This window comes from Hakea prostrata, chromosome 5 (genome assembly GCF_041222555.1).
Source record: "Hakea prostrata isolate BN-2017 chromosome 5, UWA_Hpros_2, whole genome shotgun sequence".
NCBI classification, from domain to species: domain Eukaryota; kingdom Viridiplantae; phylum Streptophyta; class Magnoliopsida; order Proteales; family Proteaceae; genus Hakea; species Hakea prostrata.
Genome location: NC_142604.1, coordinates 54,086,691 through 54,108,589, shown reverse-complemented (window position 1 = coordinate 54,108,589; position 21,899 = coordinate 54,086,691). Strand labels below are relative to the sequence as shown.

Here is a 21,899-nt window from a genome sequence, read left to right as displayed (position 1 = left end):
AGACTAGTTGGATTCTTCATTACAGCTATGTAACAAACCACTGAGTTAGACCCAAAAACAAAAATTGCTTCCATTGGTTGAGGAGAAAGAAAGATATGCATGCTAGAAAAAGTTGAGATTCCTCTGGAAGCGACTAAGTAATAAAGGTTTCTTCTTTTTATTATTCAACTTGACAGGTTCAGTGGGTAGCTGAAGAATTAACAAATAAATAACATGTTCTAAACAGAAGTCTTATTCTCAGAGAAGCATGTCTGCCTTGGCAGGCAATCTTTTATAGAAATTGAAAGGTGCAGAGGGTAACTTGCTCCTAAACCTTGGGTGCCGTAGCAGGTAGAGCCCCACAAGCACTCCCACCACCTGAAAAGGAGTAATATATAGAAAAATTGCCCAAATCAATGCGAGGAAGATGAAGATTGCCGTGGCTCTTGGATCTCTCCAACTTAGTAAGGCAAGAGCCCTCTCTCCTTGTGTTGCCAGGTCCCCTACCACTGTCTGCACTCTCCCTGCTACACTTCTCATCCGATCATACCTCATTCTCACAATTTCCGAGGGCCGTGATGTTGGAAATGTGTCGAATTCCTCGTCTAGTTCATCTGGGTGAGCAAATTCTGCATGTGATAGTCTAGCATCCATGTGGGGTGGATTCCTTGGCCTGAATCGGTAATTCCATATCCCAATCACAAACAGGTAGAGGAACACAGTGGGCAGAATCAGCTCTGGGTAGCACACCAGTATCAGGAACAGAACATGAACCAGAATTGTAGTCACTGGGTTCTTCCACTTACTGATATCATCAAACCACCTGGTTACAGCCATTACCCCAGAGAGGAGTGACATTATGCGATTGAAGTTAGCCTTGCTTCTTCTAAGACTCCACATGTGGTAATCCATGTCAAGCATGTACTCCACGGCCTCCCTGCGAAGTGGTGGCTCAGCACGCATAAGCCGTGTTGCCACAATCTGCATTGCTTGGTGTCGGAGGATATCGATATGGCGTACTGGAATTGGTTGAATGTAGTGCATCTTGGGTAGCAATGGCCTTGAATAAAGGGTCACCATATTCACCCATGCAGTGCAGGTGAAGCGAACTGCCAAGTGAAGCTCCCCTGTCTTTTTAAGACCAGAGGGATGAAGGACCAACAGAGGATAGAAATGAGTGTAGACACGATCAGTTTCTAATGTCGACAATCGAATTCTCACTTTCCCTATTCTTTGATCCTTGGAATCATCTTTGCTTCCGTTGACATGGGAGTTGTCGAAAACACCGATGGTGATAACTGTACATGGATCATAGACCTCCCAAGTATACTGCTCATTCCATCGAGGGTGCTGAGTGTCGAGAAGAGTTCGAGTTCTAATCCATTTGTTCCCGTACTTAGCAACACAATATGCATCCTTAGCCTTAAGATTTCTGGCACTCAAGAATGCCTAGTTCCAGAATTCCAATTCTTGGCTTCCTGAGGTATCTTGCCGATGGTTGCAGATCACTGCTGAAATGTGTAGACTCATCAAGGACATGATAACCGGTATCTAAACTGAGCCGGAGTTGAATTTTGCTCGAGAATTTCGGTTCTTTCTTCTTCTCAGTCACAGCAATGGCTTCCTCTGAAGAATAAGGCTTTTCAAGATTGATCCAAACAGGTGTAGGAAGTTTATGGTGATCCGGTCTGTGGGGAATTTTTGAAACGGGCAAAACTAGCCTCCCTAAGATTTCATCCTTACCAGGACCAACTCGGTCCTCAACTGTGATGATCAAGAACTCGTCTAATGGCTCTGAGGCCACTAACATTACCTCCTCATTCCATACAGGATTCACAGATCTCATTTGTGCAGGCCTAATGATTCTGGCTTGGTTCCCTAATTGTATCTTCGCATAAGCATCAGGAAGCCTGCCTTTATCAGAAGGTACAAGATCCTGAGCTTCCAACACACTTACACGGAGATAATAGAGCTTAGGTGAGAAGTAAACCTGTGAGCGAGTGCTAGAGAGGTTCTCAGATTTGACAGAGTGAGCATCAGAGTGCCATGCTCCAGGGAATGCTTCATCAGCCTGTGTACCCATCCACACAGCAAGCATGATCTCTCCTCTTACCTTGTCACCCTTCTTGTCTTCCAATTTATACCACTGTGGAGCCAAAGGACTATCTGGCGGAACTCGAAGAGGAACCTCCGAAAGATCGAAGCTGATTCTGCCAACAAAATCATCCTTCCCAACATCTTTGTCCTTCACCACAACCTCAAGTATATGGGACTGTAATCTTTCCTTTGAGAAAGCGAAAACTTGATTCCACACAGGATTTTGATTCTTCTCTAAGTGTTTGGTGATGCCTCTGTAGTTGCCAAGCTTCACTTCAACATATGGATCAAGACTTCCAGTGACATCCATTGCAGGAAGATCTTTAGCCTTAACTACATTAACATACAAGAAGTGCATCTGCTCTACAAGATCATAAGTTGATGAAGTCTTGTCGCCACCCCTGTAGCGCAATCGAGCTGCAAGTGGTGGACTAGTTTCCACCAGGTTGAATTCAGGATTTTGCTTTGGAACCTGCATATGCATCACACTAGCCTGAGGACCAGGTTGAGCTGCACGAGCAAAATCAGTCCTAGTTTCCACTGGTTTTTCCTTCATTGGTTGGGGATTAGTCCCAGAACCAGAGAAAAACGAAGCTGGTGGAGGACCAGAAGGTGGAACACCACCAGTGTTAGTTCCAATGGAGTGAAATGTTCTCCTCTCCTTCTCCTTCTTCTCCTTCTTCTCCTTCTTCTGCTCTTTGATGTTGATATTCTCGCCGCCACCGCCGAGATTATTTGTATGGAATTCTTGCAGGGGAGGATCTCCAGCAGCATCATTGGCTTGTGGTGGAACAGGGTAGGAACCATCATGAACAGCATAAATCTTCAGAGCAATATCACCACGTATGTTAGAGAAGAGACCTCTCTTGTCAAGTGGGTAACGTTGGATTTCTGCTTCTGATTGAGAATTGGGAACCGAGACACCAGAAATCCTGACTCTGCCTAGAAAATTCTTGTGGCCTTGCTTGTCGTTGTACACCACTACATCAATGGTCTTATTTGGAAGGTCTCTTGGATCAGATACATTGAAAGCAAACTTCTCATTCCATGATGGGTTCAGATCTTTGGTCTTCGTCTGTGTCCGGTGGCGTTGATCATCGAATTCGACTTCGACGTATGGACTTGCAGAGCCTTGCCCATCTTTGGGCATCAAGTCACTTGCATCAAGAACCTCAACAACCAGCTTTGCCATGACCAGATGAAGATAATTCTACTCAACCAGTTTACCAGCCCAGAACTTTGACAGGAGAATTTGATGCTGAAGAAGTGGTAGAGGTAAACAGTAAACTGGTATAGAAATGGAAATAAACAAAGCAGATATGATGGGTAATTGGAGTGTGTTGTGAAGAAGAAGAAGAAGAAGAAAGGGTAGTGGAGGAGAAGAGTAGGCGGTGGGTGATGAATGCTAGTTATTTTTTTGTCACTAACAAGACAGCAATTTTATGAGGAGGAAATGTCGTCTGATAGGGTGATCTGGGTCCCATATGTTGTATTTTCTGAGTTACAATATCTGGATGGTGCACAGAGAGAGAGAGAGAGAGAGAGAGAGAGAGAGAGAGCTTCTGGTTTGATTTTCTTAGAGATTATCATGTAAGGAGGTGGAGAGATAATCTTTTTCTTTTCTGTTTTTTCTTTTGCATTTTTTTTCTGGGTAAGGAAAGAAAATAAATTGATTAGAGGAAATAAAGGGTAATAAATTTTGGATAGAGAAGTTGTGACTTCCTTTCTGGATGTCAAGAAAACTATCCTTGCAAATGGAATTAGGTAGATCTGTGATGAATTTGGTATTGTTGCGTCCAAAATCAACCTTGTTGCTTTGATCCAACTGCCTACATAAAGATGTTTTCCAGGTTCTCAAATGATTCATTGGCACTCAAGTCAGATTTAGAAATATTTGGTAATAAAGGGTAATTTTCATCCCTACAAGATAGAATCATAGAAAAGGGTAAAGAAATGGAAAGGAAAAAGTCAAATAACAGTTCATATGAAGCATCAAAGTCTGTAATTTCTGCTGGATCAACTCAACTCAGTGAGTTATTTATTGAAACCAAATTAGATTTTTCTTGTTGGGAAAGGAAGGTTGTTAGAGGGGAGGGCCTTATCTGATAAGCATTGAAGTGGAAGAGAACTCCATTTATATGCTCACCAGTAAAGAAATTTGATCCATATTTTGTATAAAAACATAGAAAACCATATGAAACTGTGGAAAAAGTATACTTTAAACATCCCTTAACAGCCCATATGGAACTTACATGGAACCAAATCATAACCCAAGTAGAAAGCCATGAAACAAACCAGGGAAAAAGTCTGAAATCTTTTTCTGTCACACAACTGTAGCGTTGATTGAATATTCATGAAGGAGCTTGAGAAACTTTTGGGCAGATATGACCAAAAATCCCTACTTTTAAAAAGCTTGTCCTTTTGTAATGGAAGTTATGTGTGTGGGGTCTCCATTAGCCAAAGGTTTTAGAATTCGGAATTGGGTGAGTCAAGTCAGTTGATTTTGGATATCTATCTTGAATGTGGACATTCTGGAATTATCTTTTACAGGGTGTTGGTGGCAAGACACTGGCTTTTCTGGGTTTCTAAAAGGAATCCTAACTGCATGATTGGAATTTTGGTTTAATCTTCAGTTTGATCCTCAGTTTGATCAGATTGAAATTTCAAACTGATGACAACTAGGTCTTACAAGAGGGCTAGACACAGAGAAGCTTATGGGTGAGTTTTGATAAGTTCATCTCTGTGGTCCAATCACTAGTGAAGCTATATGCTGTGGGGAAGAGGGAATGCATCACAAAGCACTGAAACCTGGGAAAGGGTATGTTCCCAAGGGTATTATGATTGATAAACTTTGACTCTTACAAGAGAAGTGGACAAGTGTGATTTTGCTTGGTTCAAGTGCATTAATGGCATGAACCGGTGATGTCGTGGGCCGTTGAATCAAGATCTCGGTTAAGATTTTGATCTCTATTATTAATAATCGAAATCTCGACCGAGATGCATGATCCGATAGCTTAAAATCAGGCTTAATGGTTCTGCGCATTAATGCCAATGAATCAAGATCTCGATTAAGATTTCGATCTCCATTGTTGAGAATCGAAATCTCGACCGAGATGCACGATCTCGATAGCTTAAAATCAGGCTTAACGGTTCAATGCATTAATGGAACTGAACGGAAGCAAATTTAGATAAGTGTGGATACATCCTTCATATGTGGCCTTTTTCTAGATGCTAAATAGTTAAGTTAGCCGTATATTTAATTTACATATAAAAACTGCTTTAACAATGTAATCGAGGTGCATGTAAGTTAATCGGATGAGCCTCAGATAAAAAAATGTATATATATTTCTAATTACAAGAGTAATTGATGATTAGAAAATCATCTGAATTTATCATTCATTAAATTTAATAATTTCTCTCACGATAAGTTGGTAAAGGTGTCAATTCTTCATTCTAGGTATATCAGTGTAAAGTCTCACACTATTATTAACAATCAAATAGATAACAGGCAATAGCGAAGCCAAGATTTAACATTGCCTAGGGAGAGAAGAATAGTAGTGAATTATATGCTTTGATTTATATGAATTTGTCTAATACTATAAAAATTAATTATTAACAATGACCTTTCTATCCATTGTCTTTGCCGTCAAGAATTTTCTCCGAGTGGATATTTCATATATGAAAAGAGGGTTAGGGGAGCTTCACTTGAATTTTAAAAAATTAAGATAGAAAACTAAGTTTTGATATTTTACACATAGAAAGAAAACCTAGAAAAAGAATATGTGGTGATATATGCAAAGAAATTTGTCAATTCTACCTAAACCACTAATAATAACTTCTAATTTATTATTTTGTTATGTCATTTGAAAAACTCTATTTATGTTGAAATTTGACAAAATCTCAACCTTATTCAATCAATCATGTAGCAAAAATTAGGCAATACTCTATCGATCACAGACAGAAAGCAATAAACCCTTTTTCCTAAAATTCACATTTCCTTCGAACTGCAGCAAAGAGAAGAGCAACAACCAGATTGAAATGGTGAAATGGTGAAATGAAATGATTCCATACATAAGAAGAAATTGAGATTACTTCATAAGAAGAAGAAAAAAAAAAAAAGAAAGGAAGATATAGGGAGGGGTGGAGAATGTCACTATCATTTGAATGACATTTAATTTCCTCTAACTACATTAAATACCATCCGAACACATGCATAATTATTCAGACAAACTTTGGCCTAATTAATAATAAGCATGGATGAGTTTGGATCTTCCACCACATGAAGAGGGAAATTTTTAATGGGTATGTAGATTGGATATTTGACATTTGTTTGACCTAAAATAATTTTTTAAAATACGAAAAATATAGAAATTTAAATATTCTTTCTGCTATTTTGAAAATGAATATTTTGGTTTTAGATTGAATACTTGTTAAGCATCCAATTCCATAAATTCTGCTAAAATCTTGTTGGGTCTCTTTCATATGAAAATTATGTCTAGGTCTAGAGAGTTAATACCGCTTGAAAGGTATTAGGTTTGTTTGTGAAATGGTCAAAATACCTCCTCCACCCACCTCTAGTCACCCCACACCCAGTCATCTTGCTGGAAATGAGTTTGGATCGTCTCCCCTGACGGGAATCACTCTGTGAACCTCCGATGGCTGTTGATCATGACGTACAGGGGAGAGCACATAATTTGTGGTTGTAACGCCGTCAGGGGAGGACAGAGTGCTTGTTGTCAGGGGAGATGTTCCACACTCGTTGGGCACCCATCATTGGCATTTAATTGTTAAATACAAATATTATTTGTCAATGATAGAGATATAAGAAACATAATTTGTTGATGTTGAACCAATTGATTGGATGTAGATTAGATCATGTACTAACCGACGTCAAGATTAAATTTCATCCGGAAGTCAGAGTGGACCAATCATGGTGATCAATAGACTTGAGAAATTCAAAATAGTGCTTAGAAAATATATACGAATGAAAATTACTATTAATTAGCATTGAATAGAAGTATTTACATTTATGCTAGTTGAAATAAAGTAATGTCTCCTGATCAGCGATGTAGTACCAGAAATGAAGGCTTTTGTCCCATTGTCTATGTAAAACATATTAAGAAACCGTCGGTGGCTCAACATCAGTCCCAGACCAAACCAAGTCTAACCGTTTGGTTTAGTTGGTTTATTCTCGAATCGGTGGCTAAACCGGTGGTTGGCATTTTTTTTACCCAGAAAGAAAGTCATTAATAAAGGAAAAAAGATCATGCCGACAATAAGAAGATGCTTCTCATGGCCTACCACATCACACCACATTGACAAATTCATTTTCAGGTTATAGACTTATAGCTGGCCCATTCCTTTCAAGTGCAACTTTTAAAGAATTTCTCCTTACTCAAAAAAAAAAAAAAAAAAAAAAAAAAAAAAAACTTATAAAGAATTTCTCGCCATTAATGATGTGATGTTATGATTTTTTTTTTTCTGCCTCTATCTTTCATTCTTAATTTTTCATTCCATTAGATTTCGATTTGACGTGCTTATGGTAGATGACAGCTTTTTACGGAAAGATAATAAGACGAATAATGTTTTAGGTTCAAATCTTCGGTCTTCTACACGTTCTCCTTCTCTCATTGCCCTTTCTCATCCTCTAGGCCAATGACATCAGTCTATGTTGAAAAAGTGTAAGAAGTCTATAATCTTCTGAGTATATAAATCACCACTTCGTAGGGAGAATACGTATTACTTTCTTTATGCTTTTTCTCTGTATAATATATTTACGACCTACATATGAGTACTCATAAACTGATTCAGAAATAAGAATCTAATGGATTTCATGTGAATCCCACGTTTATTATGTAATGAAAAAGCGTCAAAGAAACAATAAGAAAAAAAGGTTCCCAATAAAAAATCTTGTAAAGATTGGTCTATCATATCTGTACTAATTAGATTAATTACAGTGTTGATGCATTTATCAAACCCAATAAGAATGAAAAAAAAAAAAAAAAAAAGGGTTCCCATGGCTATAGTCTATGTGGTGCTGTGGTGTATGATAAGAAAATCCACAATGATTGAGGTGGGTAGAATGTGGGCCTAATGAGGCCCATTTGAAATTCCACTTTCATGGACATCAGCATTACAATGTTGAACCAGAAAAAGCCAAAAGCAAAAAATAATAATAATAATTTAATAATATTGGTATCATTATTTAAGGCGGCTGCTTCTGTTTGAGAACGAGAACCCAGCTAATTAAGGAATCTAAGAGATGAAGAAGGAATCTTCCAGTGAGAGTGAGTTGGTAACTTCAAACTTCAAAGGGTCATCATATGTTTTGTAATTAAAGGCTCATCATATTGAATTTTGTCACCAAGATAAAATAAAATAAAAATAATATAAAATAAATTGCCAAGTTATAATAAATTAAATTAAGCTACATATATTCAAAACTAGTATGTCCATATTTTCGTTTTTATTCTAAACCCCAAGGATTTGAGGTCATTTTTGCTAGTTTAGGTGCACAAAAAACAAATCTTACAAATAGACTTCCAAAATTAATACCATTATTTACTTGTTAATAATTTAATCAAAATTATCATTTTACTTCACTTAAAAAATAAATAAAAAATTTAAAGTAAAATTGCAAATCTATCCTAACCCTAATCTAATAATTTACCCTAAACCTTAAACAACAACCTACTGCCTTTGAGCTACATCTCCATTTCAAAATATTTTTCAAAAATGATTTAATGGGTTTTCTATTGGTTTTTTACAAGTTGGTAAAAAGAGTAAAGTCAAATATACATGATGATAAAACTGGTCTTCCAATGTATAGAATGCAATTGAATTAGTGTTTAGGGGAAGGTTCATTTCTCTCTTCTGCTTCAGTGAATTTGTATTAAGCTTTTTATAAATATTTCTTGGGTCGGCTCAATGCAATTTTGCTTTCTAATTAATGTCGCAGAGTTTTTCCAGGGTTAAGAGGCCCTCCGTCACTCTTCAACCTAGTTTTTGAAATTTTCCTAAAGAGGCTTCTCTTAATATTTTTTTCAAATTTTTGTAGAAAATCCTCGATACCGGAACCTTGCCTAAGCTAACGAAGCTGCTTACCACTTGGACCAACCCCGTTGGTTTTTGATACTCTTTTATCTGATTTGTCAATTATACTTGACCACTAATAATAAATTTTAATTTAGGGATAATTACTATTGGCCCCCTGTAGTTTGATTTTATTACAAATATATCCTCTGTACTTTTCAAAATTACTAATCCAACCTTCGACTTTGTCTATAATTACTGTTGTCCCCTATCGTTAAGTTCCGTTAGTTAACTGATGATGTGGCATCTTTATATTTTCTCAAAAACTCCAAAATACCCTTATACTTATCTCTTTACTTATTTACCCTTTTGTCAAGTTACAGTAGTACCCTTAATTAATTGTGGATAAAAAAAATAATTATAATACGTTTTATTCTCAAAAAAAAAAAAGAAAAAGAATGAATGATTGAGTAAAACTCAAATAGAAACCGAAGAGGAAGGAAAATCGAATTCAACTCAAATTGGAAATTGAATATCACCTAAAAAAATTTCAAAATAAATGAAGTTTAGTGAGGGTTGGAAACCAAATTGGATTTGGATTTTGTTCATTTATTTAATTCAAAATAAATGAAGTTTAGTGAAGGTGGGAAACCAAATCGGATTTGGATTTTGCTCAATTCTTTAATTCAAAATAAATGAAGTTTTGTGAAGGTGGGAAACCAATTCGGATTTGGATTTTGCCCATTTCATTAATTCAAGATAAATGAAGTTTAGGGTAAAATTGACATTTAATATGTTTTTATAAATGGGGTAGAATCGTCTTTTGAGTTCTTAATTTTAATGAAGGGCAAATTAGACATTACATATTCAAACTTAACTGCAACTTAACACCGTTATAAGGAAGGGGGCAACAGTAATTTCGTAAAGAACAGGGTTTTATTAGTAATAAAATCAAACTACAGGGGACAACAGTAATTATCCCTTTAATTTATTATTTTATTTTGTCATTTGAATAATTCCATTTGAATTGAAATTTGTCATGTGAATAAGAAACTTTAAAATTTACACATTTACAAAATCTTGACCTTTTATTCAATCAAATATGTGTCAAATATGGGCAGTACTCTATCGATCATACCCAAAAGAACTTAGCTCTTTTCCTAGAATTCACCTTTAAGGAAGTAGTAGTTCTTTGAACAAGCAACATAGAAAAGAGCACCAACCTTACATGGTGAAATGATTTCATAAATAAGAAAAAAGCGAGACCATTTCATACAAAAAAGAGAAAAATATAGAATGGATGGTGGAGTTCACACAAACTTTACTAATAGGACAAATTTTGGGTTTGGATACTCCACCACATAGTGTGGAAAAACTTCAATTTACATGATTTGATGTTTACCTATCTTTGATAAAAAAAAAAAAAATTCTCTTTTTTTAGAAAAATGTTGAAAATATAAAATTTAAATCTTCTCTCAACTTTTTTGAAACATAATATTTTGTTTTTAGACTGGATACATGTCAAGCATTCAACTTTGTAGTTTCTCCATTTTATGAATAAATGATACAAATTGAACATGGATATTGTTATACCTCTCTCTCTCTCTCTTCTAATAAATGAGCCTTAAGGCACCCTTTATTTATTTTGGGTGTTAGAAGCTGATCCAAACCATTAACTGTTAACATGTAGGTTTTGGGTTTAAGTGTTCAGTTTTTATCGGTTAAAAATCAGTTTGGGTTAACCATTGGACCTTGAAGAAGGCTGACTGTTCAAGTTCAACTTTGAAAAAAGTGAAGGCTAAAATCTTGACAGAGGGTCTCTTTAGTAAAGGCTAGCTAAAATCTTGTTGGGTCTCTTTTGTAAGAAAAACTATGTTTAAATTTATAAATAACTAACATTATTTGAGAGTTTATAAGTTTATTTGTAAAAAAATCAAAATATTCTTCCACCCACACCCAGTCACCTTGCTAGAAATCACCCAACACTGACATTTAAATGGTAAAAAAGAGTATTATTTGTCCGTGATAGAGACATAAGAAATAAGAATTGTTGTTATTGAATCTGACCAATTTGGTTGGATCATGTACTAATTGATGTTAAGATTGAACCCAATTCTCTACATAAAACAACAAAAAGGCATAGTAGATCAACTGTGGTGATTGACGAATTGCAGCAATGCTAAACTTCAAATTGCGAAGCAACACTATCCATATTAAGGTATTGAGAAATCCAAAAGAGTGCTTCGATAATAAAAGAATGAGACTTCAAAGTGTGTACCATTGCTATGCATTAATGAATAAAAGTATTTATATTCAACCTATTTGGGGTAAGAGTAATGTGTCCTAACCAACAATATAGAACCAGAAAGGCAAAATAAAGTGGAGTATATTTGTATATGACAGTGTAGCATACATGCACCAAATACGTGATCTACTCGACTTGGTGGATTAGTAGTCAGGTGGCGTAGTTCACGCACGGGAGCACCTGTCTCTATGTGGCTGGCTCAACACCAGCCCCATGCCAAACCAAGTCGAACCAATGGTTTAATTGATTTATTCTCGAATTAGTGGCTAAACCGGTTCGGCATATTTTGACCCAATAAGGGAAATATTAATAGGAGAAGGGTCATGCTTCTCATGGCCTATCACATCCAACCAATGCAATGGATTTTACATTGACAATTATATTTTTAGAATTATATTTTTAGGTTAATATAGCTGGTCCATTCCTTTGGAGTGCAACTTATAAAAGAATTTCTCCCCATTATTGATGTGATGCTATGATTTTTTGTCTCTATGTTTCGTTCTTAAATTTTCATTCCTTGTCTCTTTTTTACATGGGTCCAGAAACTTTGTTCAGCATGTGTATACCAGTGAGACATGGAGATGGAATTCACTAGTGGTAGATTTTATATAATAGGACACTTTTTTATTTGAATATCTCATAGATTCATGTACATGATATTGATTAGTCATCCAATTTAGTTGATGTGAGGTCTTAGTTTCAACTATTATATAATAGAGAAGTGTTAAGAAAACAATATGTACTCTTCCGATGGAGAGGTGTTCCAAACTCCAATCTTCTATTCTCGTAGATAAAAAATCCCAACTCACCCATCTCGACAATCTTGTAAAAATTTGTCGATCATCTCTACATGATGAAGAAAAAATAAGGCTGGACCAGTTTCAACCATGGTCGGGCTGATGATCTTCGGTGGGAACTGGCTCGACGATCGAACCATCAAGTAAGCAAGAAGAGGGGACTTGACCCGTTATAGAAGGTGGTGTGATCCCGTAGAATTCGGGATAAATGAGAAAGTTGTACAGGGTTAACTACCACTAATACAAGGTGGACGTTTGTGCCAGGAAAGGTAATTGCCATTAACTCCTAAAGAGGGGTAAAATCCCTAAGATCGAAAGGCCAAGAAAGAAGATTATGAACGAATCCAACTGTTGAAGATAAAAGGTAAACCCTATATAAACTAAAGGGCCGCACAAAGCAAATGTATCTGAATCGTTTTCAATCTATACGGTCGGTCCCTAGGGAGCCCTTGACCGAAGTAGGGCTCGAAGAACGAGCCATGCAAGGACGCAGAGATATAGCAAGGTTGCAGCAAGGTTCTCCCGTTAGGGCCGACTACAACAAGCTCGCCACTCTAATAGAAAGAAAGGGTAAGTTCTCTACTCTATTTGCTTGCAATGCTATGCCTATCAAAGTAGGTGAACATTTCTGTATCTGAATCGTTTGCCCTCATTATCGTTTTCAATCTAAGCTCTGTAACTAGCCAGAGTTCTGTGGTGCTTCATTACTGACTTAGCCTTTGGAGGTGGTCACCTGACCGTGTGGTCGGACCACATCTAATCTAATTTTACAAGTCATTAATCAAGGATTAGTTTTTGGACGCATCACTATAGTAATTAGATTAATGAGAGTGTAGAGGCATTTATCATAATCAAACCAAATAATAGTAAAAAAAAAAGGGTTTCCATGGCTATAGCCTATATGTGGTGTCGTGTAGGATAAGAAACCCAACAATGATTGAAGTGGGTAGAATGTGGGCCCATTGAGGCCCATTTGATATTCCACTTTCATTTCATGGACATCAACATTACAGTGTTGAACCAGGAAAAGCCAAAAACAAATAATAACAATTTAATGATACTGTTATCAGTAGCTAAGGCTACTGCTGTTTAAGCACACCCAGCTAAGGAATCTAAAGAGATGAAGGAATCTTCCGGTGAGAGTTCGTTGGCAAGTTCAAAGGGTCATCATATTGTATTTTGTTACAAGCAAAAAAAGAATACAATTGCCACGTGATGAAATAAATAAAATAAAATTACATACCATTATTTTTTTGTTAATGATTTAATTGACAAATGAATAAAAAATCTAAGGTGAAATTACTAATCTACCATCTACCCTAATCTACCAATTTACCCTAAATCTTAAACAACAACCTGCCGCCCTGACCTACACCTCCATTTTGGGGTGTAATATTTTATCAAGAAATAGAAAATGAGTTAATGGAAGTCCTAGTGGTAAGGTTTGCTTTTTCGAATGTCTAGAATGCAACTGAATTAGTGTGGAGGGTAGGTTTATTTCCCTGCTCAGTGCTCAACCCTTCCCCACAAGCTAATTATTCTAATTAAGGTTGGAGTAAGAGGTGAGTGAATTAGTATTAAGCTTTTAATAAATATTTCTTGGGTTGGATCAATGCATGATTTCTCTCTCTAATTAATGTTAGTGGTAAAGCTTTTCTAGGTCAGGAGGTGAGATAAGTAAATAATAATACGGCTTGAACCATGGTCGATTCGATCGCCCCCGTCAGGACCGGTTTCAGAAGATAACTAATTGTGCATTTAGCACGAAAAGCCTGGTGGTTAAGGAAAGAAACGTGATCCTACCAAACTCGGAATTAATGTTTGTGTCCTGTATGAAAACCTTTACTAACCCAAATTGAGGGAGAGAAATTCTACGATTGGACAGCTACCAATAAAACTGACAAATTGATCTTAGGGTCGGAAATAAGAGGTAAATCCTATATAAACCTATGCACAAGTTGAGGAGAAGGAATGAATTGTTTCCCTCCATTCTCATCTTTCAATTAAGCTCTGCCATTTGTCAGGGCTCCATGATAGTTCACTTAACCTTAGGAGGTGGTTACCCTACATCTAAGGTCATGGCTCTCCTTCACCCTCACTCTCATTTTTTGAAATTTTCCTAAAGAAACCCCTCTTACGATTTTTTTTAATTTTTGTGGAAAATCTTTTTTGGTCCTCTTTCCATTTGTAAAATACGAGCACTTGGTCTCTCGAAAGTTAAATCTTGACTTCCCTAATTGAAGTCCTTACTAGCCCTAAACTTCATGACTAGTGAAGAAGTTTTCGTATAGATTTTCACTTTTATGGTCTCAATTCTCAAGTCACAACTCTGGCTAGCATCCACCAAAATACGGGGGAAAAAAAACAGAACTCAGCTCCAGCAAAAGGAGCCTACGTGAAGTTTCAAACCTACCAATTCAATGATCCTAATCATCTTTCAAAAAATTATGAACCATGGTTTTTTTTCTTGGTGAGCTTGGGCTCCTCATTGCAATATATCAATGGGCTTGGGCTTGGGCTTGGTGATCATTTATTAGTATAAATATTTATCTCTGTTGGGGTTATTGGTATAAATATTTATCTCTCTGGTTTCCGTCTGGTTCAACTCTAAATCTAATGTCAACTCTATCTATCCTTTCCAGTGCGGGGAGCTGAGAAACTTTGTTCAGGCATGTGAATACAAGTGAGACATGGAGATAAAATTCACTAGAGGTAGATTTTATATAATAAGACATTTTTTATTTGAATATCTCATAGATTCATGTGCATGAATATTGATTAGTCATTCCAGTTAGTGGATGTGGTTGGATGTGGTTTTGTTATGGTTCTAATTCAGGGGAAGAACTCTGAAGGAAAAAACAGAGGCATAGAGGAGAAGAGAGGCGAAATTAAAAGATAATTATTGAATTCATTGCCTTCTTTAGGGTTGCTGTTTACAATTTATACACCTGTGTCTTTAGAAACATAGCAAAATTGTATGGCAATCATTGGATTAATCCCAAAACACATCTGTTCATCTCTGCCCTTTAATGTGCATATTACTTCGAATCAAATAGGAAGGGGTTTTACTCATCCTCTCTGACCTTCTTGAAGGTTTTGTTCCCTTGTCTTTTTGTGCCATGACCTGTCCTTCCACATCTGCAACCTCCTCTTTATTTATGTGATTCGTATCATTGCCTACCTCTGGGAGATTAACCTTGTCCTCAAGGTTAAGGTTAGGGAATTGGCGAAGCAGGGTTGGAAGGTCCTCCCGTGATGCATCTTCAAGTGGCAAGCATGCCCATTGCACTAATGCCTGTGGCATGGCTCGAGTACCTTGCTTGATTGTGCGTGTTCGGATGATGGCAATGGGACATGGCTCAGTAGGGGGTAGTGGAGGCGTGGCACTCTCTTCTGTTGGTAGTGCACCCAGGTGTGGTTTGAGAAGTGAAATATGGAAGACAGGATGGATTTGGGACGCCAGCAGCAGTTGGAGACGATATGCGACCTTGCCAATTCGATCGCGTACTTGATATGGGCCAAAGTAGTGCTTGGAGAGCTTGGGATGTAGTCTATTGGCTATGCTTGTCTGCCGATAGAGCTGAAGGCGGACATACACCATTTCCAACTGCAAACTCTTTGTCAGTACGTTTGGCATTTGCAAATGTGGTAATCCGAGACTGTGCCTGAGCAATATTACTCTTTAGTTTGGAAAGAAGGAGGTCGCGAATCAAGAGGGTATCTTCCACGGCAGCATTGCGAGTACCCTGGGGAAGATAACAGGTCATTGTTGGAGGAGGGTGACCATACAACACTTGAAAGGGAGTCATGCCAGCCGTGGTATAATATGATGTGTTGTACCAGTATTCTGCCTAACTCAGATATTGCGTCCACTATTGCGGTTTGTCGACGATGAAGCTTCTGAGATACATTTCGAGGCATCGATCAAGCACTTCGGTCTATCCGTCGGACTGAGGATGGTAGGCGGTGCTATGAGCCAGTTTGGCGCCTTGAAGTCTGTGCAATTCCTTCCAAAATTTGCTAACAAAAAGGGGATCGCGATTAGATACAATAGAGCGAGGACACCCATGCAGGTGTATATATGATTTCAGCAGCAAATATGGCAGCGATGGTATGGCTCGTGAACCCAGGAGCTAATGAAATGAAATGAGAGTATTTTGTCAAGCGATCCACGACGACGAGGATGGCTACCTTCCCTCGTGAATTGGGTAATCTTGTGATGAAGTCTAGGAAATGTCTCCCCAAACTTGCGCTGGAATGGGTAGTGGCTGGAGCAGCCTAGCAGGGTGCATGTTGAGGCTCTTCATTGCATTGAGTGATGAATTGACTAACGTCCTTGAGCATACCCTTCCAGGTGATGTTTGCCCCAAGTCTTTTGAGGGTGCGTATATAACCAGCGTGGCCGCCGATTGGTGTACTATGAAATTCATGGAGGAAAAATTTGAGAGTTGGAAGGCAAAACCAGTTGAGCACGATGGAAGAGTAACCCATCTCGAAACTGGTAGTTTGCCGATTCCGGTGCAGCGGCGGTAATTTGAGCGCAAATCTTCTGCAATTCTTGTGATTGCTGCACTTCTTCACAGAGCTCCGTTAGAAATTTTGGGGATGGGGTAGTAATTGAGATTGTACTCACCGAGGGTAAGCGAGAGAGAGAATTTGTTGCTTGATTATGGATTCCCGGCTTGTATCTGATTTCGAAATCGAAGCCAAGGAGGCGAGTGAGCCAGTCTTGCTGATCTGGGGTCTGTATTACTTGTGAATTCAACTCCTGTAGGCTCTTCTGGTCAATTAGAGTCACAAATTTTCATCCCAGCAGATATGGTCGCCATCATGCTACCGCCTGAGTAATTGCAAGCATCTCTGGGTTGTAGGAGGATGTGGCTTGTGCTCTGGCCGATAGCTTACGACTGAAATAGGCGATGGGGTACCCCTCCTGACTCAACACCGCTCCTATACTAGTACCAAAGGCGTCGGTTTCGATGTTGAAGGTCTTGGTAAAATCTAGTAAAGTGAGAATCGGAGCTTTCATGAGTCTTCGTTGGAGTTCCTTGAAGGCAGATTTATCGTCATCATTCCAGCGATACTCACCCTTGCTAGGGAGGTTGGTGAGAGGAGCAGCAACTTGGGCGTAGTGTTTGATAAACTGTCTGTAATAACCAGTAAGACCTAGAAACCCACGAACTTCCTTGATATTTTTAGGAATGAGCCAGCTGAGAATTGCAGCGATTTTTGTTTGATCCACCTCCAAAGTCCAAACCATGGCTAGAGACCACGTGGCCCAAGTAATCAATACTCAGTTGACCAAAATTGCATTTGCTTCTTTTTGCATATAAGGAAGGGCCTTGAGCATAACACTTTCTCCAAATGCTTTAAATGATGGGCCCAAGTTGGGCTATAGACCAACAGACCATATAAAAAAAATTAATACAAACTTTCTGAGATGGGCTAAATACACTATTCATCATGGCCTGAAATGTGCTTGGGGTGTTAGTGAGCCCAAATGGCATCACCAAAAATTCATAATGCCCTTCATGGGTACAAAATGTGGTCTTGGGCACAGCTTCGGTGCGTACTCGGATTTGATGATATCTTGACTGTAAATCCAATTTGGAAAAATAGCTGGCTCCATTTAATTCATCGAATAGTTCGTCGATTGCAGGTGTCGGAAATCGGTCCTTGATAGTAATGGAATTCAAGGCACGATAATCGACACAAAATCGCCGCGTTCCATCTTTTTTTTTTTTTTAACTAAGAGGATCGGGGATGAGAATGGGCTAATGCTGGGCCATATGATTCCGTGGGCCAACATGGCAGTCACTTGGCATTCATTTCTTCCTTTTGGAAGTGGGGGTACCGGTAGGGTCGGACATTCACTGGTTGTGAACCAGGCTGAAGGTGTATGGTATGATCCTGCTCTCTTATACAGGGTAAGCCCATGGGCTCAGAAAAAATGGGTCCATATCGGTCCAACAAGAGTTGTAATTATGGGTTGACACTTTTAGCCCCCTTATCTTCTTCTATCTCCAATTTAAAGCATGCAGCAAAATTATGGGCCTCAACACCCCATTTTAACACATGAATATTCACTTGCATTGGGCATGGGCTTGACTCATCTATTAATGTTATCTCTCGGCCCATATGGGAAAATCTCAGTGTGAGGTGCCCATAATCAAACAATATTAGGCCTAGTGTGGACAACCATTGCACTCCTAAAATAATATATGTGCCAAATACTGAGAGTATGTACACATCAAAGATGAGAGTGTTAGTCTATACCTTGAGTTTCAAATTCCGAAGTTGCCCTTCGTAGGTAAGTTTATTTCCATCTCCAACCCTTACTGTCACTGTCAGTGTCGGCTCAACAACTAGCCCCAGGAGTTTGGCGATACGACTCTGCAAGAAATTGTGAGTGCTGCCTCCATCTATCAGGACTTTTACAGCATGACTCTCTATGGTTCCTGTGAGTCGCAGCGTTGTGGTCGAATTCATGCCCATTAGAGAGTGGTAAGAGAGCTCCGACATAAGTGGCACTGCAGTGTTCGTTTGTTCTGCTTCTTCAACACACATCTCGGTATCCTCGTTCATGGACAACTCTTCTTCCTGGGTTTCTAGCAACAAGAATTGATGCCCTTTACATTTGTGCCCTGTTGAGTATTTTCATCATAGTTAAAACACAAACCCTTCTCCCTATGCTGTTGCATTTCGATGGGAGTTAACTGTTTGATGGGTATGGTCGACGAGCTTGGAGTTGTTGTCATAGCCTTTCCAAGGGTGATGGGAAGCAAGGTTGGTCGGGTCGATAAGGGAACAATGCGTATTGTTGTCCGTCGAAGCTCCTGTAGTTTGGTTTCATGCATTCTGGCAAGCCCTACTGTTGTAGCCATATCTTGAGGTTGTGCTGACAAAACTTTGTGTCGCAGCTCTGCCTTCAATCCGGATATAAAACAACTGATCAAGAAGGATGCTGGAACACCATCTACCTTGTTCGCTAACTCTTCAAAGCGTGATTGATATTCAGAGACTGTGGTAATTTGGGAGAGCTTTGTTAAGGCCCCTTGCGGATCTTCCGAGGGAGATGGACCGAATCGTTTTATCAACGCCCTTGTGAATGTGGCCTAGTTCGATAGCTGTCCTCATCGCTTCATCCATTGAAACCATTGCAGAGCAAAGCCTTCCATGTGAAAGGAAGCTATCATTAATTTGTGATCATCTCGTGTAGAGTGGTACTTGAAAAAAATTCTCTACTCGGAACAACCATCCGTCTAGATCAATCCCATTGAACCGAGGAAAATCCAATCGTAAGGCTCTCATTTGGATGCTTCCGAACGGTTGGGAAGGCGTTGTTGATCTTGTAGTTGCAAAAATGGGTAAGGAGTTTCCTATAGTCGGTGTTTGTTCCAGTGCTCGATCGAGCCGTCCATCCATCTCTGTCAATCGCACCAGCATTTCACTCATAGTTTCATGCTACTCTTCCTGAGAAATTTTGTTCTCTGCAATAACTCCCTGCAGCGAACTTACTTTTATTCTGTGAGTGGCGGCAAGTGCCGTCAGGTGCTTAATCGCCTCGTCTAACTGACGACTTCGGAGTCCCTCCGCCATCTAGTAGGTCGGACTAGTTGTTATGGTTCTAATGTAAGAATATTTCTATCCAAGATCGCATAGATCGATTAAAAACACCTTAGTATGATAATGACACAAGATGATGATGAACATACCTTTCTATGGTTCTATTTGAGACGAAGCGCAGCGGAATATCTTCTTTATGTCTCCCACTAGGAACAAACTTGAGGTGGAAGTTGATTCTATGATCAACTTGATGTTGGATCTTCTCCTCTAGACTCCTCCCTATTCACTGGCTTGATGGTATATTCTTTCTGACTAAGCAGATGTGATTGTGATTATGATTAGGGTTTAGAGGAGGGACCTAGCATCCTTTATATAGGCAAATCCATTAGATCGTCCATCAAGATCTAACGGTTCCTATTAGCCCACACTAGCCAGTCCATATAAGAGTTCTAGTAACCGTATATTACCCATATCAGACCAATAAGAAACCAAATCAAAGTGTAACACAATCAATGAAGCCCACCTTATGTGGAATATTCAATTAATATTCTAACATTCTCCCACTTGGGCTATATTGATTGTGACACAGTCGAGTAAAACAAAACATCTCCTTTGTTTTAAGAAAACATTTAAAAAAGATATATTGAAAACATTTTGACCTTTATGTGCACAACTTTATATTGGTCTGAGGATAACCCTAGAGCTCAATCCCTTCACATAGAGCCTTAAGTATCGAATCATGGCAGTGACTGCATCTTTTATGCAACACAGGACCATCCATGGTCACAAATACTCTTAACTTTACTGAAAATGGATGCAATATGGTAGTGTGGCAACTAATGACACTTTATAGAAATCCTCATGTGTCATTATGTTGTCAATCCAAATCTCTCACTTTATGGTTCCCATGAACCTGACTCAATGCCACGAGAGAATATACTTTATGGTTCCCACGAACCTGTGACTCAATGCCACAAAAAAATATACTTTACGGTTCCTACGAACCTGTGACTCAATGCCACGAAAGCATGTACATTATGGTTCGAACCTGTGACTCAATGCCACAAAAATGAGATTATATGTACATTATGGTTCCCACGAACCTGTGTCATCTTTATAACTCGAGTTTTAACTTTATGTGTTACATGACACACCTTAAGGCTAATACATGAATGCCTTAGCTTTTGCTTAAAGTTAACACATACTTTAAGACTTTCATTACATGCAACATGATAATAATGTGAAGATTAATATGTCACCAAAGAACTTTATTGAATTCAAATAAATTATCAGTGCATACAAGAGACAAGTACAGATAGAATACCTTATTACACAATAGAGCAAAATTCTCAAACTCCCACTAAACAACCGCATCTAAGGTTCCTCCTAAACCCATAGTTACCGCATGTCTATCAAAGACGTCTCAAGGCGGGGACCCTTAGTTAGGGAATCTATAACCATATTATCTCGTACAAATATGCTCTACTGTGGTGTCACCTTCTTTAACCTTTTCTTAATAGTCAAATACTTAATTTCCATGTGTTTAGACCCTGTGATACCCTTATTGTTGTTAACAAACTACACAACATAATTGTTATCACAGTATAACTGGATATCCACAATAAAAAAAAATCAACTGTCTAATGAGGTTATGAGGTTCCTTAACCAAACAGCTTTTTCTTTAGTGGTCAAATACTCGACCATCATGTATTTAGACCCTATGATCACACATTTCTTGTTGTTAATAAACAACACAACTGAATTGTGATCATAGTACAACTGGATGGGTCTATCCGTAATGTTAAAATAGAACTGTCAATTATCTGATGAGATTCTTTAGTCAAACAATTTGAGTAACTGCCCCATAACATGTAGCAAACTCAACCTTTATGATGAAATAAGTAATTTTAACTTATTTTACACTTTTCACAATATTATCCCTCATGCCATCAAGGAAAACAACTTCAAGTAGACTTCTTATTATCCGGACAATTAGCAAGGTCAAATCTATATATATATATATATATATATATACCTTAATGCTATAGGTCTGGAACAAGCTTGTAGATTATCTTATCATCAATTGTCTTCTTCAAGTATCTCAAGATAAGATACTTTCTTCA

At 38.3% G+C, this 21,899-nt stretch overlaps 1 pseudogene; it reads right to left on the bottom strand.

The window, feature by feature from the left end:
- Positions 1 to 38: 38 nt before the first annotated feature.
- On the bottom strand, positions 39 to 3,578 carry LOC149016555 (multiple C2 domain and transmembrane region protein 6-like; annotated as a pseudogene).
- Between the last annotated feature and the right edge of the window lie 18,321 nt (positions 3,579 to 21,899).